This window comes from Halichoerus grypus, chromosome 4 (assembly GCF_964656455.1).
Source record: "Halichoerus grypus chromosome 4, mHalGry1.hap1.1, whole genome shotgun sequence".
In the NCBI taxonomy this organism is placed as follows: domain Eukaryota; kingdom Metazoa; phylum Chordata; class Mammalia; order Carnivora; family Phocidae; genus Halichoerus; species Halichoerus grypus.
In genome coordinates, this window is record NC_135715.1 from 28,140,208 (window position 1) to 28,159,800 (window position 19,593).

The window sequence follows — 19,593 nt, forward strand, 5'->3', positions numbered from 1 at the left end:
AAAGAAAGGCCACGTTTCCCATGTGCTATCTGGCTCACCCGCACCTCTCTTAACTGATTGAAGATGTAACAGGTGCTAAGGTGCCCAGTAAGATTCCCGTTTCCTACTTACATGTTTGTTAGCTTGGAGAGGAGGAAGAAAATGTTATTTATCCATACGGGATATTTGGCACTTTTAAGTGGGATGCTGTAGATGGACTGTGGGGAGGGGGTGTTCAGAGTGCTGGAATGTTTTATACTGGAAAAAATAGTGTTTTAAGGATATATCTTTTAATACATACAAAATATATTTTGGGCCAGGTGCTTTATCAAAGTTAGTTGATTTACAATAAACAAAATGAAAAAGGGAAAATCCACTCATCTAATCAGTTTATTAAGCGCCTGCTGTATATTGTGGGAGGCTTTGGTGACAGAGCTTTTAAATTCCAAAGTTGAGAACACAGTGATAAATGAGTATTAAAGAAATAAGATAACTTCAGATTAATATAGCGGTGGTGGTTGTAATAATAGAGGGTCATATAAAAGACTGATTAGAAGGCCTGTCACAGGAGGTAGCATCTGAGCAACACTTAAGGAGGAGAAGGAACCATCTGTGTCAAAGTCGAGAAAGACTGTTCCTTGCAGAAGGAACAGCAAGTGCAAAGGCCCTGTGGTAGATGATTACAGTGTGTTCCAGGAAGAGAAGGAAGGTAACTGTGGCTGCAAGGAACATTGTGATGGGGGAGAGAATGGAATAACATGAGGTTGGAGAATTAGGCAGGGGCCGCATTATTTTGGTTCTTTGAGGCCATGGTCAAGAGCTAGGATCTTATTTAAAATACAGTGAGACCTTAGATAATTTAAAGCAGGCAGGGACTGATTTGATTTTGTTTTAATTCTGCTCACTTTGTGGAGATTAAGGGGGCAAGAATGAAAGTAGACTATTCTGAAGGGCATTGTAGGCAGAAATGTAGGTCGTTTATATTATAGTGATAGTGGAGACAGAACGAAATATATCTTATAAATAGATCTGATAGAACTTGCTAATGGATTGGATGTGGGAGGTGAGGGAAAGGGACATCAAGGATAATGACTAAGAAGTTAGCCTAAACAGCTGGATGGATGATAATAGAGAAGGCTGGGAGAGAACAGGTTGACGGGAGGTGGAAAAGTAATTGGTGTTTGTTACACATCCAAGTTAGATATTTAAGAGGTGGTTGGGTTGAGTCTAGAACTTGGGCAGGACTAGAGAAAGTTAGAGTCATGCAGAGAGTATTTGAAACCATGGAATTGTGGGAGATTTCCTAGTAAGAATATGTTGATAGGTAAGAAAGGAGGGCCCACATCTGAGGTAGAAGACTGAGATTTATGTTACTAACGAAAAATATATGGCAAGAGAGGCGAGTTGTCAACTTGATGGGATGCTGCAGAGTGGATGAAAAAGGTGGAGGCAGATAAATGGTCCTTAAGTTTGGAAAGGTAGAAGTCATTGGTGACCTTAGCAAAATAGTTTTATTGAAGTGAGGTGGTCCAGATAGAAGCCTTATTTCAGTGGATGGAGAGAGAGCGTGCAACAGTGGTTGTAGTGATTTAGAGGACGAACTCCGGAGTCACAGTGACTGGCTTTGAATATTGCCTCTGCCACTTACCAGCTGTATAATATTGGGTAGATGACTTAACTCAGTGCCTCCCGTTTCCTCATCTGTATGGGGAAATAATATATATTAAGACTCTTTAGACACTGCCTGGTTTGTAATTAGCGCTCAGTAAGTATTAGGTGAACACAAAACGTAAAAAAAAAGATTTGAGTTTAAATAGCACTCCTTTTTAAAAAAATTTTTCTGAGTTGACACAATGTTACATTAGCTACAGTTATACAACGGAGTGGTTTAACATCTCTATGTTATGCTATAACCTAAAAGAAGATTATTTATATTTATTTGTGTGTATGCTTATGACTTTTATTCAGTTTTAATAAAGCATGTTTCAGATATCATAGCCTACTTAGATGACTGTAGCACTGCAGTCATTACTGTTAGGATAAATAAGGCTGCTAGTACAGCCTAGACAGTGGTAGGAATTGGGATTGGTCCTTTCGTAATGTATATTGCTGTGGTAAAATTGAGCCTTTATCCAAGTTCCTGTCCCTGCATTTCAGGTGTGTTCTCAATGACTTAAAGCTGATTCCAATTGTTTAAGACTTGTGGTTTCTAACCTTGGGTTTGTGAAGCTTTAAGATGTGTTTGTTATCTAAAGGGATTTTTTGCGTTACTTTAAAAGTATAATTGCCAAATAGCACCTATTTGAAGGAGAAACATTGGAAGGACCAAGGGTAGGATATAACTCAAAACTTGTATGAACTTTCTAGCTACTTGTGCTAGTAAAGTATCTCATGGTTTTGGACTTCCCCTGCATTTTGAATATGTTAATTCAGCAAACATTGAGTACTTAATCTGTACTGAGCAGTGTGTTAGATATTGGGAATATTGGGAAACAAGCTGCAATAACTATCTTCATATTGTTTACCATTTAGCAGGGAAGACAGATGTTGAACAAGTAATTATAAGACCTTTGATTATTATGAAGTCCAGAATGCTGTCAAAATGTGTTTGGAAGGTCAGGAAAGGCTTTTGCTGGTATAACATTTGATCTTAGCTTAAAAGAATGAGTAGCAGTTTGCTAGGACAAAAGGGTGGGAGAGCTGTGAAAGCATTCTAGGTTTTGAAGAACAGATTGTATGAAAGCCCTAAAATGAAAGGAAAAAAAGTGTCTTGGGGAAATGAAATTTTTTTTTTTTTTTTTTTTTTTTTTAAGATTTTATTTATTTGACAGGGAGAGAGAGAGAGCACAAGCAGGGGGAGCTGCAGAGGGAGAGGGAGAAGCAGGCTCTCAGCTGAGCAGGGAGCCCGATGCGGGGCTCGATCCCAGGACCCTGGGATCATGACCTGAGCTGAAGGCAGACTCTTAACAGACTGAGCCACCCAGGCGCCCCGGGGAAATGAAATTTTTGAAAAAAGAGCAAAGGGAGGAATAGCATTGGATACCTCCAGAGAGAGGAGCTGGATCATTCAAGACTTTGTTGAGTCATGTTAAGGATTTGGGATATTAATTGAAGGGTAGTGGGAAGCCAGTGAAGGGTTTTAGGGCAGGAGAGTTTTCAGATTGACATAAAAAAAACAAAAACCCAGCCTGGTTGCAGTGTTTTGGCATGAAATGAAAGTCGGTAAATCTGCTTGTTACTTGATTATAAGGTCTGTCGATGTGTCAGGGCTCTGAGTTTTGTGGGGCTTTTTCCCCATAAATTATTGAAAATGTAGTTGTTAAAATTGGCATCTTGAAATACTTAAGATTGGTATTTTGTTCTCTCAAACGTTTGCTTAGTCATACTTGCTATAATAAAATGAAATTAGATGTTGGTCTTTTCTTTAACATTCTTTTTGCTAATGTGAAGTCCTGGAAAAACAATTTTAAGCTTTTTTTGTTGTTGTTCAATTTTTCTGTTTTTGTTTTCTAAACAGAAAGGGTTTTCTGTTGTATTTCGAAACTTTTTATGAGTTTACACATCACTAAATGTGGTAACTTAATAAAATCATGGACTATTTTAGCTGGAGGGAAACTTCAAAATCAAATTTGAAAAAACTCCTTAATTTTTCAGAAAATGGAGAGGCAGATAGACTTAATGATGTGCCCAGATTTTGTGAGGTTAGTAGTAAAGAACAGAATGCATAGTTTTGTGCTTCTGCTGCTATGTAGTGGTGTGGCGGTAATGTGTAGTGGAAAGAAGCCAAGTTTTGTAACCATATAAACTAATGTTCACATCTAATTCCTGCCACTTATTAACTGAGTAATCTAGGCAAATGAACCTCCCCTTTCCTTATTGGTATAATAGGGGGAATTATGCTTAATTACTTTTGTAGTTGAAAGATTTGAGACACATTTTTTTAAAAGATTTTTAAATTAATTCATTTAGAGAGCCACGCCCCAAGAGAGAGCGCGCGGCTCTCTCTTGGGGGGAGGGAGAGGGAGAAAGAGAATCTTAAGCTGACTCCCTGCTGAGCTTGGAACCCTGCAGGCTCATCTCACACCCTGGGATCATGACCTGAGCCACCAAGAGTTGGATGCTTCACCGACTGAGCCACCCAGGGGCCCCTGAGTCACATTTTTAGGAGCCTAGCCCTTCCCTCCCTCCTTAAATACTGCTTGATTAAACATAAATAGGTTACATTACTTGCTCCTGTTAACTCTTATCACTACCACTGCTGCTGCCACTACCACCTGCATTTGTACGCATTGTTGAAAGTTTTGTATAACTTCCAAGTTCTGAGAGTTGGATTGTTACCTCCGTTTTGCAAGTGATGACACTGAGGCACAAATTTAAGGTACTTGTTCAGAGTCACACAGCTAGCCATAGCATGTGACTAAACAGTAATTTAAACTGCTGCTTTTTTGCCTCTAGAGCCATGTTCTTAATTTACTACCACACAAGATAGTGTATTCTGCCCTATTACCATATGCACTTTTTTACTATTACATTTTCATAATACTAGCTGCAGTTATAAAGGAATAAAGTTCGAAAGCATCATGGTTATCAGTGCTTTACAGTTTAAGAAAGAAACTTTTTGAGAGTTTTTGTAGTCTCTTTCTCCCTTCACCCACACTTGTTAACTATACCTTTCTCACCACATTAAAATTATTTTTGTTCCTGTTTTACAGGAAGAATTGAAAGGTGATCTTTTCACTGCTGAACTTTATTCCTGTTTCCCTTCTTTGATCTTTCTCTTTTTACAGACTCCTTTTGGCATAAAAAGTAAATTTCCTAGTCCTTAAGGAAGAAAAACTCAGCAACAATAGCAGCAAAAACAAAACAAAAAATAAAATCATACTTTCCTTCCAGTCATTTTCATGCTAGCTTTTCTTTTCACTAGTAAATCTAGAAATAGTAGTCAGTCTTTAATTTTTCACTCCTTTGTCCCCAACCATTTAGTTCTTAATCCTTTGTCATATAGTTTCTTCTTTCTTATACACAAAATTGCTTACCTCAGTGTTACCAATGAATTTATTAAATGTAGAGATTTTATATAAATTTTATATGTCCTATATGTATAACATAAAGCAGTGTTGATGCTGCCTTTTTTTAAAACTTCTTATATCTTGAATCCCTAATACTTTGCTTCTCTTTCTTCTCAAATCAGCTCTGTCCTTTTTAGTTCATTTTCTTGCCTTTTAATTATGTTTTTTCAAATTCTGTTTCCATGCCTTTTTTTCCCTCAACTATTTCTACTCCTGTCATCTCATTCACATTCATTCCCATGGATAGTTTCCATTATAATCTGTTCCAGTGGTTCTTAAAAACTCATGTGTGTGTGTGTGTGTGTGTGTGTGTGTGTTTTGGAGTCTTTGAAAGTTTGATTAAAGACTTCCTTCCTTAGGATATTGCATATATATAAATTTGCATTGAATTTCAGAGTTTTTCCAAGAGAACCTCTAGTCTCTACATTATTTTTCACATATGTATGTTTAGACTTAACCTCTCTTCAAAGCCTTAAGCTCTTATTCCAGTTGCTAGCTGTATATCTACCTGGTTCTCCCATATGAACTTCAAACTACATTTCTGAAAATAAATGTTCTCTGAATTTACTAATTTGCATTTCATTTCCTCAAGTTTTCCAGGCTTGAAATTTTATTTTTTAGCTTTTCCTCCCTTCATCCTCCCCCTTCAGTTAATCATTGGGTTCTGTCTCTTTCTTTTAATAATTCTTACTAATGACATTGCTCAGTAGGGGGCCTCACATTCCTTATTTAAACCCTTGCAGTTTTTTTTCTCCCTTCTAGTTCCATCCTGGATGCCCAACCTTGTTTATATCCTTTGATTTGATCAAAATCTTTAGCACTCCTAAATAAATTGCATACATTTTGACTTAGCTTTCAAAATGTATAATCTGCTTATCTTTCTAGTTTCATCTTCCCTTTTTTTTTTTTTGAGTCTTAATTTCAGCAAAGCTGAACTTTTTTCTGTATCACATTGTTTATTCTGTCCTCTTTTCCCAACTTTCAGAGGGTAACATTCATTGAGTGCTTATCATATCATAATCATTGTGTATTCATTGAATGTGGTCTAGATTCTGTTACTTCAATTTTAAATATGAGGAAATTGAGTCATAGGCAGATTAAGTAATGTGGTTCATTCATAGCTAATAAATAATGGAGAAAGGATTCAAAACAAGACATTTTGATTTCAGAGCTTTGTTGTGTGCTATAATATACTGCCTTTCTCCATTTCCTTTATATATGTTGAAATCAAAGGTCAAGGATGATTCCAGTTCTTCCAGAATGTTATTTATGATCCATCCATCTGGAAGGAGTGACATGACTCTTCTCTCCTAGCACTAGTTTGCATCAGTTACGACATTCATCACTTGCATACTTGTTTAGTAATTAATTCTCATTTATTTTATCTTCATTATTAGAATCTCAGGTCCTTGAAAGTAGACTCCAAATCATAGATTTAACTATCTTCCTGTTGTATACAGCACCCAGCACATGCCTTGTGTGTGGTATATTAAATGCACTGGTTGAAATTTCTAGTTTATGTAACCATAAACTAAGCAGAGAGAAGTGTAAACTCTAAAATCTACCATACTGTAATGAGAATTTTATTTCAGAGCAACAGATATATGAGCAATTTGAAAAGTCACTAATCTCTGGGTCTCTTTCTCTTTATTTTTACTTCATAGCACCTTCAGATTATGTAAAACTTAAGTGATTTTTTTTTAGGGGGAAAGGACACTGAAAAATATTAATAACATTTACTCAGAGTATTTTTGAATTCTGTTATGTGCAAGCTGCTGGCCTCCATGGAGCTGCTCAGAAAAGAATGCCAAATGATAATTCTAGTCTGATGAATTTTACAGCTGGTAGAAGAGTTTTTCTATAATTAATTATTGGTTAAAATATTTTTCATTACCTTCTTCATCCCTTTAACTTTTGTTGAGTTGACTCTCATTACCACATTTTACTGCTGCAACCTTATTTGTCTTTTTCATCTGCGTGCTGAGTAGTTAAAATGGATTTAGCATTTTCTATATGTTTTAGCATATCCTTGTCTTTGGCTTACAATAGTTCCCAAATTATTTTGTATGCATATAAATCAAAAGACAGAGATACTATTATGAGCAAAACAGAAAGTAAGGTATTCCAGTGTTTGGTGTCTACACATCAAGAGTGACTAATTCAAGCTTGAGCTAAAAAGCTTCTAGGAATATTTTTTTCTTCCTCCTGCTTCCTTAGTCCCAGAGGATAGAGAATGAGAGAAATGAGTGGATGGTATAAGCCCTTCCTACCAAACTTAGTCACTTACTTACTCCCACTACCTCATTTCTGTGGAAAAATCCTTTTCAATCTACAAATAGTAACTTCTCAAACAGGTGAAAGTTTATTTTTAACTTGGGGTCATATTTAGTATTGTGTGTTTGTATGAAATAATGGAATTCGCTTAAGATCTGTTACTCAGTGATTCTTCCTGAGATATTTTACCAACACACAAGCAAATATGTTTATGTATTCTTTCTCCTCTTTACATAATTGATATCCTACTTGGATGTCCACATAATACATAAAAGTGTTGTCTTTTTTATTAAGGTTACATAGTATTTTAATGTAATGGATATACCATAATTTAACCATCTGTATTGATGAATGGGACAGAAAGTACTACAGTGTATATATTTATCACATGACACACCCGTGTATACCCATCACTTTGATTCTGCTGTTAATATTTTAGTGTACTTGCCCCTACCCTTCTTTGATGTATTTTAAAGTAAATTGCAGATGTTAGTGAACTTACCCCTAAGGATTTATGCCTATCATTAGAGTTCAGTATTTATAGTTTTTAAAAAAAGTTTGATATAATCTGTATACAATAGTATACACAGATCTTAAAGTGTATGCTTTGATGAGTTTTGACAAATGTGTACATCTTTGTAACTCAATTCCCTGTCAAAATAAAGAACATTCCCACCATTCTGGAAAGCTTCCTCATTCCCCTTCCTGTGCTACCATTTACCCATAGAAATAAGCACTGTTCTGATTTTTCCCAGTGTATATTAGCTTTGCCTGTTATGGAACTTCATATAAATGAAATTTTAGAATAGGTGCTCTTTTGAGTAGGACTTCTTTTTACTTCTGAAAAATGTTCTTTTTTTTTTTTTTAAGATTTTATTTATTTATTTGACAGAGAGAGACACAGCGAGAGAGAGAGCACAAGCAGGGGGGAGTGGGAGAGGGAGAAGCAGGCTTCCCGCGGAGCAGGGAGCCCGATGCGGGGCTCGATCCCAGGACCCTGGGATCATGACCTGAGCCGAAGGCAGACGTTTAACCGACTGAGCCACCCAGGAGCCCCTCTGAAAATGTTCTTGAGATTTATCCATATTGTTGCATATATCTGTAGTTTGGTCCTTTTTACTGCTGAGTAGTATTCCATTGTCAAATGCATGCTATATAGTTTTAATAATGCCGGTGCTATTTTTTTTTTTTTAGTATCGACTAGTTAATTTAACACAATTTTTCTTTTTCTTTTTAATTGAAAATAATAATACTTGTTTTAATAAAAACTCAAATAGTATAGAAATATAAGCCAAAAGTGAGTTTTCCTAACCCCCTTCTTGATCCCCATATGTAAATACAGAATTGTATATTTATAAAAATAAACATACATGTTCTATGTTTATGTAGGTATATGCAGTTGATCCTTAAATATCACTGGTTTAAATTGCATGGGTCCACTTATACATGAATGTTTTACCATACTGTGAATGTATTTTCCTAAAAACTATTAATATTTTCTTTTATTTAGCTTACTTTATTGTAAAAATACAATATATAATTATATATAATATACAAAATGTGTGTTAATTGACTGTTTATATTGTTGGTAAGGTTTCTGGTCAACAGGCTAGTAGGGTTTAAGATTTGGGGGAGTCAGAAGTTATACACAGATTTTTGATTATGTGGGAGTTGTCACCCTTAACCCTTGCACTGTTCCAGGGTCAACTGTAATTTTTTAACATAGACAGGATCATGTTGTTCATATGTTACTGACATGGGTAACAGACACTCTACATATCCTCCCATACTATTCGTTTCCTGTTCTTCCCAGTGGCTCCATAGTATTACATTATGTGAATATACTATATAATTTATTTTAATAGTGCTTAAGACATGGGCATTACTTTGTAGAAAAAAAAATTAGGTTATTTTCTTAAAGTATTAAATACCTGCACATAGTTACAAGAAAGAAAACTTGCCAGAAGGCTTTGAAATGAAAAGTTAAAGTCCTTCACACTTCTCACCCTAGCACTTTTAATATTAATATGTAGTCTTTATACCTTTAAAATGGCTGATTCCAGTTTTGAGTAGCTCTACCAGTTTACTAAATCATATTTTTACTTGTAATTTAGTTCGTTTCCTAGGGTTTTTTTTTTTTTTTACTTTATAAATAACTGCAGTGAACATCTTGCCATATGTAGTTTTTCTCTAACTTTTCCTTCTTTCCTTCCTTTCCCTCCCTCTCATTCTCTCTCCATTTCTCTTCCTCCCCTTCCCTTCTCTTTTTTGCTTCTCCTTCTCTTCCCACCCCCTCCCAGTTCTCATTAGAGAGGAATTACTTTCCAGATGTCAGCTAATACTGCTGTTGGAGGCCTTTTTAACATTAAAAGATGTGTGTTTGAAAGCTCAGCCAGGTGTGCTTTTGGTGGTGATTAACAAATCCAGTAGTTCAGATAAACTTGTTTTTTGAAGTCATGTTTGGGGGCGTTGTGGCAAGTAATTTCTCTAGTGTTCTTGTCTCAGAGAGCCATTTAAAAAGTGACAGAAGGAGAGATAGTATGTCAGTATAAATTCTGGTCTGTTTTTGACTTTATAGCTTTCTGCATCCTGCTATTCTGACACTCCCTGATGCTTTGCCCATTCTCCAATTATTAATTTTCCATTGCTTACTGGCAATTTAAAAGTTAAGAAAAAGCATCTACAAGTTTAAGATTTATACAAATCTTAAAGTTACCAAAAGTGAAAAATACTTGAATGATTACAGATTCTACATATAAGCATTAAAATACGCTGTTCAGCAGATCATTTGTTGCTCTTTGTAATATAGTTTTTTTAGTTGAATAAATTTGCGAGTAACATTGTGTAAGTTTAACGTGTAAAGTGTGTCACTTTAATTCATTTATGTATCTTAATATGATTGTCAATATAGTGATATTTATCACATAATTATAGTACAATATTATTGTCAGTGTCTGTAATACTGTGAATTAGGTCTCCATGGCCTATTTACTACTCATTACAAGTTGTACCCTTAAACACCATGACGCCTCTCTCCCCCCCCCCCCGCCCCATCCCTGGTAGCCACCATTTTACTCTGTTTTTCACAGATTTAAGTTTTTTTAGATTTCACATGTAAGTGATTCATACAGTACTTATCCTTCTCTGTCTCATTTATCTTGCTTAGCATAATGTGCCGAAGGTCCATCTTTTTTTTTCACAAAAGGAAAGGTATCTTCCTTTCTTGTGGCTGAATAATATTCCATTGTATTTATGTACCACATCTTTTTTATCCATTTATGTGTTGATGGGCATTTGGGTTGTTTTTAGATCTTGCTGTTGTGAATAATGCTGTGATAAACATGGAAATTCATATATCTCATTAAAATCTTGTTTTCATTTCCTTTGGGTACATACCCAGAAGTGGAATTGTTCACTGAATGATAGATCTTTTAAAAATTTTTGAGGAACCTCCATGTTGTTTTTTTTTTTAGTGGCTGGGCCACTTTTTGTTTCCACCAACAATATATGAGGGTTCTCTCTTCACTACATCCTCACCAGCATCTTTTGTTTCTTGTCTTGATGGTAGCTATTCTAACAGGTGTGAGGCAGTAGCTCCTTGTTTTGATTTGCATTTCCCTGATGATTCATGATATTTAACATCTTTTCATGTGTCTCTTGACCATTTTGATGTCCTCTGGGGAAGTGGCTATTTAGTTCTCATTTTTTTAATTGGAATGTTTGCTTTTGTTTGTTTTTGAGTTGATGGAGTTTTTATATCCTTTGGATATTAACCCCTTCCAATTTATGGTTTACAAAAATCTCCTTTTCTGCGGGTTGTCTTTCATTTTGTTGACGGATTTGTTTGCTCTACAGAAGCCTTTAGTTTGATGTACCCCACTTGTTTTTGCTTTTATTGCTTTTGCTTTTGGTGTCCGCTTCAAAAACTCACTGCCATACCTATGTCAAGGAGTTTACTACCAGTTTTCTTTAAGACCTTTGTTTCAGGTCTCTTAAGTTTAAGTCTTTAATCTATTTTGAGTTAGTTTTTGTATATGGTATAAGATTTTGGTCCAGTTTTAGTTTTTTGCATATGACTTTCCAAATTTCACAACATTTATTGAAGAGACTATAGACTATGCTTTCCCCATTGTAAATTCTTTGTTATAAATTGACCATGTTTACATGGGTTTATTTTTGGGCTCTGTTCTGTTTTATTGATCTATGTCTGTTTTTATGCCAATACCACACTTTTAATTACTTTGTAATATAGTTTGAAATCAGGGAGTATGGTGCCTCTGGCTTTGTTCTTTTATAAGATTGCTTTGACTATTCAGGGTCCTTTGTAGTTCCATACAACTTTTAGAATTGCTTGTTCTGTTTATCTGAAAAATACTATTGAAATTTTGATCAGGATTGCACTGAATCTTTAGATTGCTTTGAGCAATGATGGACAATTTCACAATATTAATTCCTCCGCTCCATAAACATGGGATGTTTTCCGTTTGTTTCTTTGATTTTTTTCACAGTCTTGTAGTTTTTGTTGTACAGATCTTTCATTTGCTTAAATTTATTCCTAGGTATTTTATTATTTTTGGTGCTATTGTGAAAGGGATAGTTTTCTTTATTTTTCAGTGTTTCATCATTAGTATAAAGAAATGCAACTGACTTCTGTATGTTGATTTTGTATTCTGCAGCTTTACTGCAGTCATTGATTAGTTCCAAAAGCTTTTTGGTTGAACCTTTGGGTTGTGTTTTTTTTTTTTTTTAAATAAAATCATGTCATTGGGAAATAGTGACTTTTACTTTTTACTTTCCAATTTGGATGCCTCTTATTCTTTTGACTAGCCTAATTGCTCTAGCAAGGACTTCCAGTTCTATATTGAATAGGAGAGATGAGAGTGGGCATCATTGTCTTATTCCTGATCTTAGAAGAAAAGCTTTCAGTTTTTCTCCATTGTGTATAATGTGAGCTGTGAGTTTGTCCTATACGATAGCCTTTATTGTGTTGAGGTATGGCTCTACTCTGTCGGTTAAGGTTTTTTATTATGAAGGGATGTTGTATATTGTCAAATGTTTTTTCTACATCTGTTGAGATGATCGTATGATTTTCATCTTTCATTTTATTGATATGATGTCTTACATTTGTTGATTTGCATATTTTGAACCATTCTTCCATCCCAGGGATAAATCCCATTTGGTTGTGATGTATAATCCCTTTAATGTGTTCCTGAATTTGGTTTGCTAATATTTTGTTGGGATTTTTTGCATATGTATTCATTAGGGATATTGGTCTGTAGTTTTTTTGTGGCATTCTTACCTGGTTTTGGTGTCAGGGTAATGCTAGCCTCATAAAAGAAGTCAGGAAGTGTTCCCTCCTCGTTATTTTGGAAGACTATGAGGATGATTGATTGGGGTTAATTCTTCTTTAGATGCATCATAGACTTCTTCACTGAAGCCATCAAGTACTGGCATTTTCTTGTGTTGGGAATTTTTGATTACTGATTCAATCTCTTTACTAATTATTGGTCTGTTCACATTTTCTATTCTTGATTCAGTTTTGGTAGGCTGTGTGTTTCTAGGGATGTATACATTTCATCTAGTTTATATAATTTGTTGGCATATAATTATTCATAGTACCTTAAGCTTTTATGTATTTCTCTAATAGCTATTGTATTGTAATGCCTTCTTTTTCATTTCTTTTTTTTTTTTTTTTAAGATTTTATTTATTCATGAGAGATGGGGGTGGGCAAAGGCAGAGGGAGAAGCAGCAGGGAGCCCGATGCAGAACTTGATCCCAGGACCCTGGATCAGGACCTGAGCCGAAGGCGGACGCTTAACCAACTGAGCCACCCAGGCACCCTTCTTTTTCATTTCTGATTTTATTTTTTATTTTTTTGGAGCGTTCACTTCTTTTCCTCTTAGTCTAGCTAAAGGTTTATCAGTTTTGTTTATCTTTTCAAAGAACCAGCTCTTAGTTTTGTTAATCCTTTCTGATGTTTATCTGGTATTTATTTCATGTATTTCTACTCTTATCATTATTATTTTCTTCTTCTAACTTTGGGCTTAATTTATTCTTTTCTTAGTTCCTTGAGTTGTAAAGTTAAGTTGTTTATATGAGATATTTCTAATTTTTTAATATATGCACTTACTGCTATAAATTTTCCTCTCAGAACTGCTTTTGCTGCATCCCACAATATTTGATATGTTGTGTTTGTTTCAAGATAATTTTTCATTCCCCATTTGGTTTCTTCTTTGACCCAGTGGTTTGGAAGTGCATTGCGTAGTTTCCACATATTTGTAGATTTTCTTACTCTCCTCTTGTTGATTTCTAGTTTCTACCAGTGTGGTTAGGGAAGATAGTTGGTATGATTTCTGTCTTCTTAAATTTGCCAAGATTTGTTTTGTGGCCTATCTTGTGCTCTATCTTGGAGACTGTTCCATGTGCACTTGAGAAGAATGTTTATTTTGCTGCTGTTGGGTGGAATGTTCTATATAGGTCTGTTAAGACCATTTGTTCTGAAATCTGGTTCAATTCCAATGTTCCCTTGTTGATTTTCTGCCTTGATAATCTGTCCGTAACAGATAGTGGGGTATTGAAATCCCCTACATTTACTTATTGTATTGATGTTTGTTTTTCCTTTAAGATCTTTTTTAGTTGCTTAATATATTTCAGTGCTCAGGATTTGGGAGTGTGTATATTTAACATTGCTGTATCTTCTTAATGTAGTGACTCTTTTATCATTATATAATGACATTCTTTGACTCTTGTTACCTTTTTTGGCTTGAAGTCTATTTGTCTAATGTAATTATGGCTCTGCCCACCTTCTTTTTGTTTTTGTTTGCTTCGAATGAATATCCTCTTCTATCATTTCACTTTTGAGCCTATGTGTGTCATTAGAGTGGAAATGAGTCTCTTGTAGGCAGCATGTAGTTGGGCTTTGTTTTTTTAATCCAGCCAGCCACTCTGTGCTTTGGTTGGTGAATTAGTTCATTAATGTTTAGGATGATTATTGATATGTAAGGATTTACTACTGCCATTTCATCTTTTTTCTTCTGGTTATTATTTTTTTTTTCCCATTGTTTTTCCTTTTGTTTCTGTCTGTAAGTTGGTTTTCCATGGTGATTTGCTCAGTCTCCCATTTTTTTTAGTTTCATGTCTCTGCTGTAGATTTTTGCTTTGTGGTTACCATGAGGTTACATAAAAAATCTCTTAGACAAGCAGTCCTTTTTCTGCTAATAAAAATTTATCTTCATTTGCCTATAAAGATTCCATCATTTTAAACTTCCCCTTTTATGTTTTTGATGTCATAAGTTATATCTTTTTATATTGTGATTTCATTATCAAGTTGTAGCTGTATTTTTAATAATGCACTTTTTAAAATTTTTTAATTTTTTTATGTTATGTAGGCTCCATGCCCAATGTGAGGCTCAAACTCACAACCCTGAGATCTAGAGTCATATGCTCCACCATCTGAGCCAGCTGGTGCCTCTTTAATACGCTTTTTTAACCTTTGTGCCATAGTTAAGAGTTTAATATACTATTCTAAAAAAGAGTTACAGTATTCTAATTCTGGGTATTCTATTTATTACCTTAATCAGAGTTTTCTGTACTTTGGTCTTTTCATTTCAGCTTGAAGAGCTCTTTTTAACTTTTTTTTTTTTTTTAAGATTTATTTATTTTAGAGAGAGAGAAAGGGAGCAAGCAAGCATGGGAGGGAGGGGAAGAGGGAGAGAAAGTCTTAAGCAGACTCCATGCCGAGCATGGAGCCTGATGTAGGGCTCATTTTAACGACCCTGAGATTACCACCTGAGTGGAAACCAAGAGTTGGACAGTTAGCCAACTGTGCCACTCAGGCGCCCCTTAACATTTCTTATGAGCATGTCTAGTGATACTGAACTCTCTCAACTTCTGTTTGTCTGGGAAAACCTCTTTTCTCCTTTGTGTCTCAAAAATAACTTTACTAGTGGAATATTCTTGGCTGGTTGTTTTTATCTTTCAGTGTTTTGAATAGGTTATTCCATTCTCTCTTGGCCTATAGAGTTTCTGCTGAGAAGTCAGCTGATAGCCTTATGGGAGTACCTTTGTAGGTTACTCTCTTTTTTCCTGGGCTTCTTTAAAATTCTTGTTGACTTTTGACAGTTTTCATATAATGTTCTTGGAGAAGGTCTTTTTGTGTTGGTATAATAAGGTGTTCTGTTAGCTTTGTGGATTTGTATATCCAATTCTTTCCTTGGGTTTAGGAAGTTCTCAACTATCATTTAAATATGTTCTGTGCTCCCTTCTCCCGCTCTTCTTTTTTGAGATACTTTTATTGTGGGGCTTGAATTCATGACCCTGAGATCAAGAATGTTATGCTTTACTGACTGAGCCAGCCAGGTGCCCTGGGTTTTTTTACTTTTCTAAAAATCTTAGTTCTTTCTCCTCTTCCATCTGAATCATTTCTGTATTTCTATCCTTGAGTGTGCTAATTCTCTCTTCCATAGGATCTTCTTCATTTCCAGTGCATTCTAATTCATTCTTCATATATTGAGTTCTTCACCCCAGAATTGTGGGGTTTGTTTTTTGTTTTTGTTTTGTTTTTTTTTTTACAATTTTAATCTCTCCAGTAAAATACTCCTTCTCTTTGTTAATTTTATCCCTGAGATAATTGAATTGCTTTTCTGAGTTTTCTAGTAACTCATTGAATTTTTTCATAATAGCTATTTTATATCCTTTATCAGTTAGATCACAGTATTTCATGTCTTTGGGTTCAGTTGCTGGAAAATTGTCATTTTTTATTGTGACACTATATTACTGTGACTTTTCATGGTGTTTGGTAGGAAGTGCTTCGACTTCTCCATTTGAAGTAGTAAACATCTTTCTTATTTTAGGCAAGGTTTTGTTTACTTTGATTCTTAACAATTCAACAACAGTTTTGTAAGTAGGAGGCTTCATTTTTTTTCCCAGAAGGTGGCACTATAGTACAAGACTTTGGTTTCTCTTACCAGAGCTGACTCACGTTAAGGTTGTTGAGCAGGTACATTTAAAAGAAAAAAAAAAAAGGACCAAAGGATCGCTGCAGAGCTTGGGGAGAGGTGTACATTTAGCACTTCAGGCTTTCGGTATGCTAGTGTTCTGCAGGGGATCCTCAAGTTGGTGGTTGTGGGGGTACCAGAGGTCCATGGGTGGTCCTCTTACCCCCCAGGGCAGATAGCAGGAGACCCTTTCCTTCAGTTCTCTTTGCCTACTTCCCTTTCCTTCCCCTCTTCCCAGTCACTGTGGTCTCTCTGCAGAGAGAGCAACTGGTTTTTCTAGCTTTAGCATGCATGGTCAGACAGACCCCTATTCTCCTTCCTTTACCCACCACCTCCTCTGCTGGAAAGGTTGTGCTGGCTTCCTGCTGGACCAGCCACCACCTTCTCTGCTGTTGGTATAGCCTCTGTGGTCCAGTCCACTCACTTTCAGGTGCACAGATGGATAGATCTCTCAGGTGTTCTGGTATCCTGTGCAGAGGTGCTTTTTTCCCCCTTCAGTTATGGATATCTAATTAGTTGTAAATGAAAGAGGAGAGAAAAAGGGAAGGATTCATGCTGCAATGATGCTGATGTCTGTAATATAGTTTTAAATGTAATAAGTACTTCAAGACCTTTCGGGGGGCATTTTATAAGAAATTGTCAATGTGACTGTAGTTATAGGTTTATATTATTTTCTTTAATGATATCTCCAGTACTTTAGCTTTTTTTTTTTTTAAAGATTTTATTTATTTATTTGACAGAGACAGCGAAGAAGGAACACAAGCAGAGGGAGTGGGAGAGGGAGAAGCAGGCTTCCCACGGAGCAGGGAGCCCGATGCGGGGCTCGATTCCAGGACCTTGGGATCATGACCTGAGCCGAAGGCAGACGCTTAACGACTGAGCCACTCAGGCGCCCCTTTACTTTAACTTTTATAAAGTTCAGGTCTTTCTAATAGTGAACAAGGTAGATTCCATTTTGAAAACTGTTCATATACTTGCAGTGACCAGTCTCTGAAGTTTTTCATGCACTCTCTCAAATTGGATTCTGTTAAAGTTTGAAGCTTCTGATGACATTAAATAGGCAAAATTGGAAGAACAGTTCTGTGAGGAATTAGGACTATTCATTTTGGTTAGGAAGAGGCTTTTGAATCCAGCAGCCTTTGTTGGTTTCAGAGTAAGATTAGATTTTGTTCCCATGCTGAAGTGTTTGGACATTTTGGGGACTAGGTTGTGGTATACCGGGAAAGATAAATTAAATCTGGGTAGTAACTTGATCAGATTATTTTTTTTTTAAAGAATGATACTGGGGTGTGTAGAGGTTTGATTAGATTATAGCATTTTTGGAGGCAAAGAAGATTAGTTAGCAGTTTATTCTTGTAGCTTTAAGAGTGAGTTGTGAAATGCCTGAATTAGGACTTAGGCAGGAGGTTGAGAAGAAATGGCAATATTCTTGGGACTTGTGTACTGAATATATATGAGGAGGAAAGGCAAGGAGGAAAGACTTGTCAATACGCTAGAGACGTTTTATTGACTTTTTTTGTATCTGTGACAGGTCTTTGAACTTGTCATAATTGGTTTTGACCTAAACTGAGAGCTGTTTTTTGTGAGTTTTGTTGATAATACTCTTGATTTAATGTGCTCTTACATAGTGTGATAATTAGTTGATACTTTTCAACACATTATAGTTGGGTCTGGGGAAAAGGTAGACATAGTTACCTAGAATCCCTGTAGGGGAAACAGACAAGCATGCATACCCATAGCAACAATCTAACAGGACAGACATATGTACAGATCCTAAGGTCTGGCATTTCAGGAAAAATTTACAAAATGTTTCTACTTAGTTGAATTTTGTTTATTTATTTCTTCCAAAGGGTTAAAATTTACTCATAAGTGTTCAGAAAGGGGGATTCTGTGGCTCTTGAAAAACAGGTAGGGGGAAATTTTTTTTATTTTCGGGTTACATACTGAATTATTTTAAAGTTCAGTTAGCTAGGTTTTTTTTCAGACTTCATGTCTTAGTGCTATCTCTTTTGGATAATTCTGTCTCTTCTTGGTCATGAAAGAAAATGGTTCCTGGCTTCCTCTCTCTCTCTTAGTAACTGAAAGGATGAAATACCTCAGCCTTGGTTTATAAGTAGGTAAAATGTGAATATGAGTAACTGAAGAGGTAGCCTTTGGAGGCCAGAGTCCTTTCCCAGAAAACTCAAATCTTCTCTGAATTGGAATATAAAACATGTACTAAATGTGGAGTTTTGCTGTGGGCTGCCATATCAGCATTTCACCTCCAGCCCCACTTTTCTTTTAAGAGAGAGTTCTGTGACCATGATACTATAACCATACCTGTCTGTGCTCAGTTTGCCATTTGGGCTACTGTTATTTGCAGTGAACAGCATAGAGTTTCCCAATCTGAGTTGATGGGTCTTATCTTTTGAGAAGATGAAGATTGACTTTGTCTTTGAATCAGATACTTTACAGATACTTTTAAAATGAATTTTAAAACCATGGTTCTCAAGTGTGATGGGAGGACTCCTGAGCTTTCCTGAGACCTTCCTTAGGGTCTGTGAAGTCCTCACTTTTCTAACCGTAGATCTGTATGAGGTCAGATTTCTTTATGTATTTCAACCAAAATAGTATATCCCAACAGATTGAATATAAAAGTAGATACTAGAATTGTTCTGTCTTCTTTTAAGCTAGACATTTAATGGTATTTGCAAAATTGTGAAACATTGTCAGTTTTCTCACCAAATTTTTATTCTGTTGTAGAAATATAATTATTTTTTCATTAAAAAATAACGTATTTAGTTTCAGGGGAGGCTTTTACTCATGAAACTCTGCCCATCCCTGCCCTGTGTAGGGAAATGACCCAAACTGGGGAAGATTCTTGAGTAATTTTCAAGGACCAATATGATGCAGGAGGAGAGGAAAGCAATCCCCTTTCCCTGGATTCACTAGCTATCAGAATGATGTAAACCTCGAGCTGCTCAGGGCTGTTTTGGTTGCCATGTGGAGAGGGCCTGCTTAAAATGAAATGAATTCAAGGGAAAGCAGAATGGAAAGAGGGTCCTGGTGATATCATTTGAACTCCTGGATCCAGCTATGCCTAAAGTTAGCCTTACCCTTAGAGTCTCCATTTATTAAATTCCTCCTTTTGAAGGCCATCCCCCCCCCCCCCAAGGGCTTCTTATGTTAAATTGTAGGTTTGTTATTTATTTGATTTGTTATTTTAAACTAAATAATTTAAAATTTTTGTTTTCCTAATATGGTAAATATTGATAGATGTAGCCCTTTTAAATAA

The 19,593-nt window shown here is 35.8% G+C and overlaps 1 protein-coding gene and 1 long non-coding RNA gene across 16 annotated transcripts in view; both read left to right on the top strand.

The window, feature by feature from the left end:
- LOC144381563 (uncharacterized) overlaps positions 1–19,593 on the top strand; it is a 625,721-nt gene that overhangs the window by 385,786 nt on the left and 220,342 nt on the right. The gene's annotated exons all lie outside the window — the stretch shown is intronic.
- Positions 1–19,593, top strand: part of RBM26 (RNA binding motif protein 26) — an 88,597-nt gene that overhangs the window by 616 nt on the left and 68,388 nt on the right. The gene's annotated exons all lie outside the window — the stretch shown is intronic.